This window comes from Schistocerca americana, chromosome 3 (genome assembly GCF_021461395.2).
Source record: "Schistocerca americana isolate TAMUIC-IGC-003095 chromosome 3, iqSchAmer2.1, whole genome shotgun sequence".
Taxonomy (NCBI): Eukaryota; Metazoa; Arthropoda; class Insecta; order Orthoptera; family Acrididae; genus Schistocerca; species Schistocerca americana.
The window spans coordinates 218,357,406-218,371,886 of record NC_060121.1 but is presented as its reverse complement, the minus strand read 5'-3'; positions in this window follow the sequence as shown (position 1 = coordinate 218,371,886).

Below are 14,481 nucleotides of genomic sequence, written 5' to 3'. Positions count from 1 at the left end.
CAAGTCAAGGAATCTGCAGCCAACGATCGCAAAACCGCCTGATTCAGACCCTCCACCCGGCTCTGCACCAAAGGTCCGCAGTCGGTTCCGTCAACGATGCTGCAGATGGTGAGCTCTGACTTCATCTCGTAAGCAAGACCGGCAGCCTTCACCAAATCAGATAGCCACTGGAATCCAGAGAGAATTTCCTCAGCTCCAAAGGGACACACGTCATTAGTGCCGACATGTGCCACCACCTGCAGCTGGCTGCACCCTGTGCTCTTCATGGCAACCGGAAGGACCCTTTCCACACCAGGAATGACTCCACCCGGAATGCACACGGAGTGCACACTGGATTTCTTCCCCTCCTTAGCCGCCATATCCCTAAGGGGCCCCATTACGCGCCTAACATTGGAGCTCCCAACTACCAATAAGCCCACCCGGACCTTCAAGGCTGAGAATCATCCTCTGAAACAGGGCAGGCTGAGCCAGAGACAGTGCCTGAAACCTGTTTGTCAGACGCACCGGGGAGGCTTTCTGATCAGCCTCCGGGGACGTCTTTCGCTGCCTGCCACGCCTTGGAACGACCTCCCACTCAACCACAGGCGAGGGCTCAGCCCCACAGCGGGCAGCAACCGGGGCAACCACAGCGGCAGACCGATCTGGGGACAGACGGGACGAAGTTGACATCCCCGTGATACCCAGCCGGCCGGCCGTGCGGTTAAAGGCGCTGCAGTCTGGAACCGCAAGACCGCTACGGTCGCAGGTTCGAATCCTGCCTCGGGCATGGATGTTTGTGATGTCCTTAGGTTAGTTAGGTTTAACTAGTTCTAAGTTCTAGGGGACTAATGACCCCAGCAGTTGAGTCCCATAGTGCTCAGAGCCATTTGAACCATGATACCCAAGTCCGGCTCCCCACAGAGGTGCCCATTGGCAACAGCCTCAAGCTGCACGACCGAAGTCAGCGCCGCCTGCAGCTGTGAGCGAAGGGATGCCAACTCAATCCTCATCCGAACACAGCTCCCTGTCCATTCTAATCGGTGTTGAACAACTGTTGCTGAAACACGAGTCCGTGCCTAGATAACGCAAGGGAAACACGCAAAGAATGTATTAACTAACCTGTACAAATGCCTAACGACTGCGCTACAATCTGCCTGAATTTACGATTACAGTAACTAAAACTCGAAATTACACATCCTATACGAAAATCACACGCAATTTAAGTAAGAATCTACGAAGTAAACACTAAAGCGCGATGCTTCAACTCTCAAATGCAATAATACGTCCGAAATTTATGAATTAAACAATGCAAGTACCCAAAAACACACAAACAAATTAAGAATTAAACTATGTAACAAATAAGTAAGCTAGGGGTATACGACTAGCTGCTGCAGCTGCTTATCCAACGGCGGCAGGAATCATTAAACTATTTAGAGAGTGGGAAAGTAATTTGAAGCCCGATATTCTCGGATCACTCAGTGATTTACAAATGCCGATTCGCGTGTATTCAAAGACGCGAACCGAATAAAGAGCTAACCTTGCTTGCATAAATACACAATTTCAAACCGCAACGTGGAATGAATAAGAAAAATCATGTTTTTATGCTAGTTCAGCAGAAGCAGGCAACGATGTCACAGTAATCCTGGACGATGACTTCGGAATTTCCATCTCAGTAGTATACAAGACACACATCTATAAGTCGTCAGCAATCGACACGCTGTTCGCAGAGTCAGGCAGAGAGCATTTTTATTTGCAACATGTAACCAGATTTTACATTTGTTTCCCCACACAGTCGCCGCTCCGACTTCGACATTTGTTGTAGCAAGTTTCCAATAGCCTGGTCATAGAAGGCAGCCGCCTGCCATTTCAGCGAACTCCTGACATTGGTTTTCAGCTTGTTGTCTGTGTCAAAATGTCCTCATAGCCAGAGGCTCATGTGAGCCAAGGCCGTGCTATATGATGGTTGATCAAATGCTTTCCATCGAAAGCGCTGAAGAAGCGTCTTCGTTGCCCCTTCAGTGTGCGACTGAGAATTTCCACGAAGAAAATGTAAGTTATGTCAGTTACGTTGTATAGACTGCATGAAATCGTCAACAGTACTTCACACATAGAGGGATACACTATTTTCTAGGCATCTTTATGTGATCACTGTGCGCTCAGAACTGGAAAGTGGAAAGCGACGCAATAGATGGGCATACTAGAGACGCTGCGCACACCTCTACAATAATAATAATAATAATAATAATAATAATAATATAGGCCTCGTACACCTACGCCTCCCTGGTGTTTGTCCCGGCCGTCCGTCCGTCTGGATTTGGCACAGGGACCTAAGGACTCGGTTCCGCCTGTGGCCCTCCGTCGCCGTTTTCTTGCGCTCCTCGAATCATTTCCGGGCTGTGAACCTGTCTACACTGATGGTTCCCTGGTTGATGGTCGCACTGCCTACGCTTTTGCTCACGCTGCCCATGTTGAGCAACGCTCCTTGCCGGCTGGCTGCAGTATTTTTACTGCAGAGCTGGTGGCCATCTTGCGCGCTCTTGAGCATATGCGTTTCTGCTCAGGTAGGTCCATCGTCATCTGCAGTGACTCCCTGAGCAGCCTTCAGGCCATCGACCGCTGCTATCCCTCTTCTCCTCTGGTGTCCTCTATTCAGGAGTCTGTTTCCGCCATTGCCCGTTCTGGACGTTCGGTGGTCTTGGTTTGGACGCCAGGTCATGTTGGCTTCCCGGGGAACGAACATGTTGACAGGCTGGCCAAAGGGGCGCTCGACGCCCCAGCTTTGGAGATCGGCCTCACGGCTCCCGATCAGCAGCTGGTGTTGCGCCGTAAGGTGCTTGGGATGTGGTCTGCTGAGTGGCGAGGCTTGACAATGCCTAATAAACTGCGGGCTGTCAAGGAGACGACCGATGTGTGGCGCTCCTCCCTGCGGTCTTCTCGCAGGGACTCTGTTATCCTGTGTCGGCTCCGCATCGGCCATACATACCTGACGCACGGCCATCTTTTGCGTCAGGAGGATCCCCCCCTGTGTCGGTGTGGGTCCCGGCTGACGGTCGCCCACATTTTATTGGAGTGTCCCCGACTGCGCACCCTTCGGCAGTCTTTTAATTTCCCGGGCACCTTGCCTTTGATTTTATGCGACGATGCCTCCATGGCTGACAATGTTTTACATTTTCTGTGTCTTTTGTCCTCGCGTCTCTCCATATTTGTTGCTGTTTTGGTGTCTCATCGGATGGTTGACTCTTTCCCTTTATTGTTGTCGTGGTCAGTCAACCAGTCTCCGGCCATCTTCTTTTCTTCTATTTCTTTCTGTTTGGTGTTTGTCTGTACTCTTCTTTTCTGTAGTGTTCGTTGCCTAATTTGTGTTCTTTAGCACCTGGGGGGGGGGGGCAGTCTCCTTCCCCTTGGGGTGTTATCTGCTCTGCGACTTTGTCTCGCTTGTTTTTGGAATGGGGGACTGATGACCTTAGCTGTTTAGTCCCCCTTAAACATCCCAACAACCACCACCACCGCCTCGTAGAAAAGTGAATGAACATCTGCTGGAAGGCGCTGCAGTCTGGAACCGCGAGACCGCTACGGTCGCATGTTCGAATCCTGCCTCCTCGGGCATGGATGTGTGTGATGTCCTTAGGTTAGTTAGGTTTAACTAGTTCTAAGTTCTAGGGGACTAATGACCTCAGAAGTTGAGTCCTATAGTGCTCAGAGCCATCTGCTGGAAGGTCTAGTCAAACTCGAAACCTACGCGTCAAGCAAGATGATTAGTTAGCCAGATTCCATGAGCAAAATAGTACTTAAACAGATGCTTTTCGTTACTCAGCCGAAGATACGGCTACTTTATCACACGAAAATATGAACTGCAGACCCCTTTGAGCTATATGAAGACTGTGCAAGTCTTGTTTTGATACATAACGTGAATGTCATTTATAGCACACGACTTTCAAATCCAGGTGACAAAATAAAAGACAAATATTACAGGTGATGATGAATGAGAGGAAACTGTAGGACTGACCGAGGATCAAACCCGTACTCTTACGTTTGTAATCTGACACTTGGCCATCGAGCCAGAGTAAAAAACAATGCGGAATAACATATGCCGGCCGGAGTGGCCGTGTGGTTCTAGGCACTACAGTTTGGAACCTCGAGACCGCTACGGTCGCAGGTTCGAATCCTGCCTCGGGCGTGGATGTGTGTGATGTCCTTAGGTTAGTTAGGTTTAATTAGTTCTAAGTTCTAGGCGACTAATGACCTCAGAAGTTAAGTCGCATAGTGCTCAGAGCCATTTGAACCATTTTTTAATAACATATACGTTTATTAAGGGAATTATACCTACATCCCATCAGGAACTGCCTGATGCTTTACTTCCCACAGTGCAACTTTTCATTTACATAAATTGTCCCATGATTTTTTCTCCCTCATCCATGCCCTCCACATCTACCCCTCTTTCTAGACCTCACACAGCACGTACAGAAATAAAGGAGCTTACGTAGTTTAGGTGTATGATGCACTACATTAAACATAACGCTCTCTCGAGCATGTTGCATCATCGCCCGTACTACTTAGATCAGATTTCCTTCCTTTCTGCCGACTTCTGAATCGTCAAATACTGCCGAAAACATGAGTTTCAATAAGAATGCTGTGTTGCGATTTTTGAATGTATATGAAGCTTTTCTGAAACGACTCTCTTGTGATTGCGGAAACTTTCATTCGTGTGAAAAACACCTTACTTTCTTCATACAAGACGTCTTGGAAACAATAAATGCGCGTGAAGAGACAGATCCTGTTCAATCATGTATCCCGAAAGCCATTCGAAGCTATACGAGTAGTCAACCACTAACCATGAGACGATCTTTGCAAATGTACTGATGTGGCAAAAATCATAAGCACATATATATGCAGATGGCGGTATTATTACGTAGACACGGCATAAAAGGGCAATGCATTGGGGGAGCCGTCATTTGTACTCAGGTGACTCACATGAAAAAGTTCCCGATGTGAAATTAACAGACTCTGAACGCGGAATTGCAGTTGGAGCTAGACGTATTGCATGGGGGCTTAATTAAAGTATAATGAAAATAGTTTTTAAGTTTTTAGTTTAGCTGTATGTCCGATTACGTAGTCTCGTAAACGGTTGGCCCTGACTAGTTTTAGTACGCAATCTGACTGCTTATAACAACAACAAAGAATGAAATGAAAATTTTCGTTAACACAATTAATTAATTAAGTCCCCAGCAACTATAAAACCTACGAAACCAACAAAGCACAAGTATAACTGTTCTGTGTGTGGAAGTATGACTCAACGTACACATCTGGCACGGTTCTTCTTCAATAAGACAAGAAACTTCAAATACCATTTATACTGAAGTGATAAAAAAAATTAGAAATGCTATAATTGCGCAAGAAAACCAGCTTTACACTCTAATACAAGAACACGAGCCAGATGCTTTGTTGACTGAACCTGTAATGACGCATTATTTAAGACACTGAAGTAATGAAAAAAAAAACAGGGAATATTTTACCTTCACATATATTGACGAAAAGCACTCTGATCATTACAATATCTCCATTAGAACAACATCTGCTATCTAGCCCATCAAATAACTGCATAAAACATGGAACAAGCACTCACTACTACGACATCTCGACAAGAACCTTTCACTACCACATCTCAGCAAGCACTGCCCACTACGAGTCCTCGACAAGCACTGCCCTCCGCTACTTCTCAATAATCACTGCCAGTGGAGGCGGCCGAAACAAAACTCTCTGGCGCGATCTCTGGCGCTGTGGCTCAGTGTAGCCACCTTTCAGTACGGGAGATTCTGTTTCTGAAATCGTTAGGGAATTCAGTATTCCAAGATCCACAGTGTCAAGAGTCTGACGAGAATACCACTTTTGAGGCATTGCCTCTCGCCACGGACGACGCAGTGGCCGACGATTTTCACCTAAAGGCCGAAAACAACCGCGTTTGCATAGAGTTGTCAGTGCTAACACATAAGCAACACTGCCTAAAATAGCCTCAGAAATCACTGTGGCACGTAGGACAAACGTATCCGCTAGGACAGTGCGGCGAAATCTGGCATTAATGGGCTGTGGCAGCAGACGACCTATGCGAGTGCCTTTGCTAACAGCACGACACCGACTGCAGCGCCTCTCCTGGACTCGTGACGATATCGGTTGGACCCTAGACGACTGGAAAACCGTAGCCTGGTCATATAAGTTCCGATCTCAGTTGGTAAAAGCTATTGGTAGTGTGGCTCAGACCCCAAGAAGTCATGGATCCTAGTTTCAACAAGGCAGTGTCCAAGCTGGTGGTGGCTTTATAATTGCTTGGGCTGTGCATGGAGCGCAGTTGGTCTTTTGGCCCAACTGAACGATCCTTGAACTGGAAATGGTTATGTTCCGCTATTTGGAGACTATCTGCAGAGATTCATGGACTTCATGTTTCCAAACAACGATGGAATTTCGACAGACGCCAGTGCGCCATGTCAGAACATTCTGGACTATTCGAGCGAATGATTTGGCCACCCACATCGCCCGACATGAATCCCATCGAACATTTATGGGACGTAATCGAGAGGAGAATCACATACAGACAAAAAAGGCAAGTATGGACTTTCATCACCAAACCTCAGCCAGTTTACATGAACTAATTTTGAAATTATAAAGAAAAACCTCTCCCGTGCCCAGTCTATGTGTATGTGAAAACTTCATCAGATTCCATGTAGCAGCTCCTGAGATTAACCTTGACATACATACAGAAAAATGTGGCAAGGGGCTTTAATGTATGCATTAGTGACTTGTTCCAGCTTCGCACGAGTGGCACTAAGTACTTACTCTCACACAACTTGTCTGGCTCAGAGATAATCCTGTTTATAGGTAGTTGTGCAGAGTTATTATTAAAATACAGAGAATGTTGTAGGATAACTAAGCAGGTAAATTCCACCAAGATGGTGTGCCTGGCTGACTGATGTGAAGTTTGGCGTCATATGCCACCTGCCAGCTGCCCGACTGCCACCAGGATGGTGCACCCTGCTGACTGCTGTGAAGTTCAGCGTCAGATATGCAACCTGCCAACTGCCCAACTGCCAACAGAATGGTGCACCAGCTGCTTGCTGTGATGTTCGGCGCGAGATACACGACCTGCCAGCTGCTAGACTGCCACCAGGATGGTGCACCCGACTGACTGCTCTGAAGTTCAGTGTGAGATACGTCACCTGCCAGATGCCCAACTGTCATCAGGATCATGCACCTAGCTGACTGCTGTGAAGTTCGGCGTCAGATATGCCACCTGCCAGCTGACTGACTGCCACCAGGATGGTGCGCCCGGCTGACTGCTGTGAAGTTCAGCATCATATATGCAACCTGCCAACTGCCCGACTGCCACCAGGATGTTGCACCCAATTCACTGCTCTGAAGTTCAGTGTGAGATATGCCACCTGCCGGCTGCCCAACTGCCACCAGGATGGTGCACCTAGCAGACTGCTGTTAAGTTCGGCATGAGATACGCCACCTGCCAGGTGCCCGACTGCCACCACAATGGTGCACCCGGCTGACTGCTCTGAAGTTCAGCATGAGATACGCTACCTGCCAGCTGCCCAACTGTTACCAAGAAGGTGCACCCAGCTAACTGCTGTGAAGTTCAGCATCAGATATGCCACCTTCCAGTTGCCCAACTGCTACCAGGATGGTGCACCCGGCTGACTGCTCAGAAGTTCAGCATCAGATACACCACCTGCCAGCTGCCTGATTGCCACCAGGATGGTGCACCCAGCTGACTACTCTGAAGTTCAGTGTGAGATACGCCACCTGCCAGCTGCTCAACTGCCAGCAGGATAATGGACCTAGCTGTGTAGTTCGGCGTCAGATATGTCACCTAGTAGCTGACCAACTGCCACCAGGATGGTGCACCCAGCTGACTGCTGTGAAGTTCAGTGTCATATACGCAACCTGCCAACTGCCTGACTGCCACCAGGATGGTGCACCCGGCTGACTGCTCTGAAGTTCAGTGTGAGATATGCCATCTGCTGGCTGCCCAACTGCCACCAGGATGGTGCACCTACCTGGCTGCTGTTAAGTTCGGCGTGAGATATGCCACCTGCCAGCTGCCGACTGCCACCAGGATGGTGTACCCGGCTGAGTGCTCTGAAGTTCAGCGTGAGATACGCTACCTGCCAGCTGCCCAACTGCCACCAGGATGGTGCACCCGGCTGACTGCTGTGAAGTTCAGCATCAGATATGCAATCTGCCAACCACCCGACTGCCACCAGGATGGTGCACCCGACTGCCTGTTTTGAAGTTCAGCGCGAGCTACAGCTAATTCGCGTTGCTCAGTTAGAGAGCAATTCTGGTGCATTAGCGGTAGTGCACTCCAGCTTCCCAGTAGTGGTAGCTTGCACTGGCTTGGAGCTGTGGTCGGGCAGGACTTTAATTTACTCTACCAGGCATGTGAGAAAAGTATTGAGACTGACAACACTGAGCGATCTAGCAACACTGTGTTGTCCCACTTGCGCAATCCGGTGTATTCATTCCTTCCTGGTGCTGAGTTCGAGCGTTATCAGTGAAATGTATGAGTGTTGTGTGTTACGACAATGGAACATCGGAATGTAGAGCAAAGTTATGCCATCAAGTTTGGTGTTAAACTTTGAAAAGTTGAAACACGCCTATGGAGAACATTCCTATGAAGAGCACAAGTTTTTGGTTACCACACATAATTTTTGGAAGAGCGAGAAACCGCTGAAGGTGAACCTCACTCGAGGAGACCTTCAACTTAAGAAACCGACAAAATGTCGATCGTGTTCATGCTCTTGTGGGATCAGACCGACGACTAACAATAATGATGACCTGTAAAACCCTTTTTCCGTGTATCAAATTTTGAATGAAGTTTTGCACATGCGAAAGATTTGTGCCAAAATGGTGCCTAAAAGACTCACAACTGAGCGGAAGGACAATCGAAGAAACGTGTACGTTGATGATCTTAAGAAGACGGGCAATAACCTCGAATGGTTCAGTCATGTGAATATAGGTGATGAGTCCTTGATTTTTGAGTGTGGTCCTGAGAAAAGGGGGCAAAGTGATGTGTGGCTCACTGAGACATCTCCTCGACTACAAAAAGCTCGAATGAGTAAAGCAAAGATCAAAACAATGCTGTTGTGCTTTTGGACAGGAGGGGTATGGTGTATAAAGACTTTGTTCCTTCAGGACAAACTGTCAACCAATTATTTTACAAAAATGTCCTCGAAAGGCGGAGAAAACTGTGAACCGAGTGAGACCGGACATGGCATAGAAGTAGAAGCTGCATCATCAAACAACTCCATGTCACACGGCCACTTCCATCACCTAATTTTTGACCTCAAAAGTTCCTGTTGTTCCACATGCCCCCCTATTCACCTGATTTGAGTCGTTGTAACTTTTTTTCTTTTCCAGAAATTGAAAAATGTCTTAGAATGACGTCGTTTTGGTACACTGGAGAACAATCAGAACGACGTGAGCGACGTGTTGAAGGCCCTAACAGTTTAATACTATCAGCGCAGCTAGTGACACTGGGAACAACGACTCCCCCGATAAAACTTTGGTAGAGAAAAAACAGTCATTCCTTTTCTCACGCACTTCTTATGTATACAATTATTGAACTATAAGAGAAAAAACGTAAATTAGTTACAAACTACGGAGTGCATACACTTTAATCAACATGTAAACGTCACTACGGATATTCTGGTTTAGGTTACAACATGTTTGATATGTATGCCATCATTGGCGATGATGTGCCGCAGCCGAATGGCGAAATTCTGCATGGCCCGCTGAAGTGTCAGAACACCACTGCTGTCGATGACCTCCTGAACGGCTGTTTTCAGCTCAGCTATGATTTTGGGGCTATTGCTGTACACCTCGTCTTTAACACAACGAAACAAAAAGGAGCCGTATGTGTTCAGACCCGAGGAACATGGTGGCCAATCGAGGCCCATGTCAATAGCCTCTGGGTACCCCAAAGTCAGATGCGGTCCCCAAAGTGCTCCTCCAGGACATCAAATACCTTCCTGCTTCGATAGGTCGACCATGAACCACGTCTTGTCGAAATCAAGGTCACTTTGGATAATGGGGATGAAATCATCTTCCACCACCTTCACCTACTGTTCGGTGGTAACCGTGCCATCAAGAAATATCGCACCGGTTATTCTGTAACTGGACATTGATACCACACAGTAACCCATTGAGTGTGAAAAGACTTCTTCCCTCAAATTCAGAAATTTTTTATTGACGAACCCGTCCAAGTGAAAGTGGGCTTCGTCGCTAAATCAAACCATGTAACTCACATCGTACCCTGCGGCTAACAGTGGAATTTGAACGTCCTAATGATGATTTTATTTCATATAGTTCAGTAATTGTCTCTCTGTGTGATTCCAAGTAGGTCTGCCATTCACCGTTACATGGGAATGGCATAGCTTCCACATCAACCATGAACTTTAATTACTCATAGATAAACAAATTTTCATGAAAAAGTTACACATTACATAAGAAAACCTTCCTTGAGAATCAGTCTATTATTGGAAACAATATCAGAATGGGTACACTATTTCCTGATATTAGTCATCACATACAGACAGAAAAATGCGGCGGTGACTTTAATTTATAATGTACTGGCGAACCCAGCAATCCTTCGCAACTGCTAAATATGGATCTCCTTTCCCCCTTCTTTCTGCCCATCTCCTCCTCCTCTCCCATTCTTTCCAACTCCTTCTTCCCCCTCTCGATACCCATTTCCTCCTTTCCTCCACCCCCCACCCCCCTCCGTGCATTTCCTATTCTCCCCTCTCTCTCTGACCTTGAGCTTCCTTTACTATTATTGACAAAGATTCCTTCATTAGGAACTGAAGCCGCTTAAAATGAATGGGTAAATGGTGTATGGGGCATGACAGACATCCCTTGCTGCTGCATTTGTGAAGATAGCTACCTCAATTCCGCGAAGATTTAATCTGCGAATTGGTAGGATAATAAAGCCTCGCACAATTGAGATTCCGTAATAGTATTCTAATCGTAAGTCGATAAACTTTCCTGTTTTCTGTAATAACCGACTGCGAGGAGAAAACGAAACAGCTCATTGCTGCGTATATAATTTTTGTTTAAAAATATATATAAGAAGAAACAATATATATGGGGGAAACGATTTGTTTAATGTTTAAATTCCCTGCTATTGTAGTTCAAACTGACTGCGGAAAAGAAAACGAAACCGCACAGTTTCATAACACAGCAGAGTACATTTTCTTTCTCGGAGGTTTTAACAAAAAACCTGTATTTTGTTATATATGTCCTCTAGATATTTGTTAGAGTAACGTGTAATTTCAAGTAAGTCGATCAAGGACTTCTCGAGAGTTTTGGTAGCAACGTTAAACGACGACTTGTCTTTATAAAGGGTGAAGAAAAAATGCCTCACTTTGAGATCAGCATGCGATTTCTCGCCAAGATTCAAAACATAGGTTTAACTAGACAACTCAGATCGGGTCCATTTTGGAAACTTGTATGAAAACGAGAAGCTGCCAACAGTGTTACGTCGTGCAGTGCATCGGAATACACAGAATGAACAGAATAACTGACTGAACTGTACGACGATGAACTTGAAGATGTAAAATGTGAAGTCCGCCGAGGCCAAATGCCAAGCACAGTGACTAACAAGAAGAGAAAGAAAATGGACTACTGGGACATCAAATCCACATCCGCCATGGAGCTATGGTTCGAATTCTCGTCGAGCTCCTTTTTGTTTATTTTTTAGATGTCCATTCTCTAGTTCCCGTCGTTTATAAGCAGAACATCAGTTTGTCACCTACAATAGCATATCACATGACAGTGCGATCTATGAAACTGCATGTATGTGTCTACTAAGCATGCCCTCCACAACCATAACTTGTCCTTTCAAGTTCATGTAGGGTGTCTTCCCGATGGAATGATGAATACGTCGGTATGCTTTTGGTGCTGGGTGCATCTGGTAAACAAGCTGCTGCAGCTTGCGCTTATGCTGCACGATACTTTCAAAGACGCCATCCCGATAAGAGTATTTTTCGTCGCCTAGAGTAGCGTCTTCCGGAAACTGATAATCTTCGTCCAAAAGTAATGGATAGGTGTCATCCAAGGACTAGATGCACTTCACAGTAAGAGGACATGAATCTTGAAACCGTTCACCGATCACTCTGGTGAAGCACGCCTAGTATTGCAAGGTACTTCCAGATATCTGAAAGACTGTTCTTTTTTTTTTTCACGTTCACTCGTGAAAGTGGCTTTCAGGCACTGTTAGGCATAAACCTGTGGGCTGGAATCGTGGGAGGAGTGCTTTTGGGCCCTTACCCATTGCCGGACAACTTTAATTCTGTCCTCTATAGTAAGTTTCTTTACAATAGTTTGCGTGATGCATTAGAAAACATTCCGCTGGGTACTTCGGCTACAGCTATGGTTTCACCAAGATGGTGCACCGCCACATTTAGGAATGAATGTGCGTAACCATTTGGATTAAGCTTTTCCAGGGAAATGGATTGGTCGTGGACATCCACTGTTCTGATCTGCACGTTCGCTGGACCTTAATCCACTACATTTTAATTTGTAGGGGTACATACAGGATCAAGTTCATAGTATTCCACCCATGGATGTACACGACCTAATAGGTGGCAGGCACGCCATTTTGGCAATGGTGGATGCAGGTGCATTGCGTAGGGTCCAGTAAAGTATAATCCTGTGAGTGGCAAAGTGTTCGAAAATTCAAAGTGGTCGCTTTGAACACATTTTCTGCAGTGAAGGTTGCTCGTACTGTACGTGTATGTACCGGCTCTGTGAAGTTAAGCGTGAATGTCGAACATACTGTGGAATTTTTATGCGTAGCATAATGTGTAATCCACTACACACTATCTTTCGTGATTTTTGAACCTCATTCGATGTACCTACTACTTTCTTTTGGCTTTATTTGCGTCATGGGAGAAACGAAGTAGTCGTTTACGTCTGTAAGACGTTGATGTTATGCCTTAATGTCAGAGAGAGCAAAGGACTTGAAAGAGCAGCTGAATGGAATGGACAGTGTCTTGAAAGGATGGTATAAGATGAACATCAACAAACGCAAAACAAGGATAATGGAATGCAGTCGAATTAAATCGGGAATTAGATTAAGAAATGAGACACTTATAGTAGTAAAGGAGTTTTGATATTTTGGGAGCAAAATAACTGATGATGGTCGAAGGCAATGGCAAGGAAAGCGTTTCTGAAGAAGAGAATTTTGTTAACATCGAGTATAGATTTAAGTGTCAGGAAGTCGTTTCTGAAAGTATTTGTATGGAGTGTAGCCATGTATGGAAGTGAACCATGGACGATAAATAGTTTGGACAAGAAGAGAATAGAGGCTTTCGAAATGTGGTGCTACAGGAGAATGCTGAAGATAACTAATGAAGAGGTATTGAATAGAATTGGGGAGAAGAGGAGTTTGTGGCACTACTTGACAAGAAGAAGGGACCGGTTGGTAGGACATGTTCTGAGACATCAAGGGATCACCAATTTAGTATTGGAGGGCAGGGTGGAGGGTAAAAATCGTAGAGGGAGACCTAGAGATGAATACACTAAGCAGATTCAGAAGGATGTAGCCTGCAGTACGTACTGGGAGATCAAGCAGCCGACCGAAGTGGCCGCGCGGTTCTACGCGCTGCAGTCTGGAACCGCGAGACCGCTACTGTCGCAGGTTCGAATCCTGCCTCGGGCATGGATGTGTGTGATGTCCTTAAGTTAGTTAGGTTTAACTAGTTCTAAGTTCTAGGGGACTAATGACCTCAGAAGTTGAGTCCCATAGTGCTCAGAGCCATTTGAACCATTTTGAGATCAAGCAGCTTCCACAGAATAGAGTAGCATGGAGAGCTGCATCAAACCAGTCTCAGGACTGAAGACCACAACAGCAACAAAAGGAACAGAAAGAAATACACAAGATACCACACCGTGGACGTGTAAATTGCGTACAATCTGATTCTTTGAGATCCGCCTCGTCTCACTGAACTTAGGGGACAGCTCCAGCATATTGTAGAGTTCGTGCTATCTGCTATGACGGAGTCTCGCTTTTTTAAATCACGTTTCTGTTGAACCTATTGATGGGTTTAAGTTGCGGTAGGTACACTTTTGCCATGTACTGCCAAGTGCGGCATTTTTCTTGCCCTTTAAAATAGTTTGGATATTGATGTAGATGTTGGTGCACATGTTTATATAAATATTAGATGCGCAGAGTTTCCAATTTTCGTTTGCCACACTGTAAATTAGGCTCTGGAGACTGGTCTCTTCTAAACAATAGCCGGCTGGCCTGTTCGTCACCTTAACGGTGAGTGTCCTGTGGGCCAGGAACTTGCGACGTATTGTTTATAGTGTCGCATCACGGCGTCGCGTGCTGGCCGTGTGACCGCGACACCTGCTGCCACCTCCGTCGCTGTCTCCCCCCCCCCCCCCCGCCCCCGCCGTGCAACACGACGTCAGCCCCCGCCGTGCGGCGCCTGCCACCTG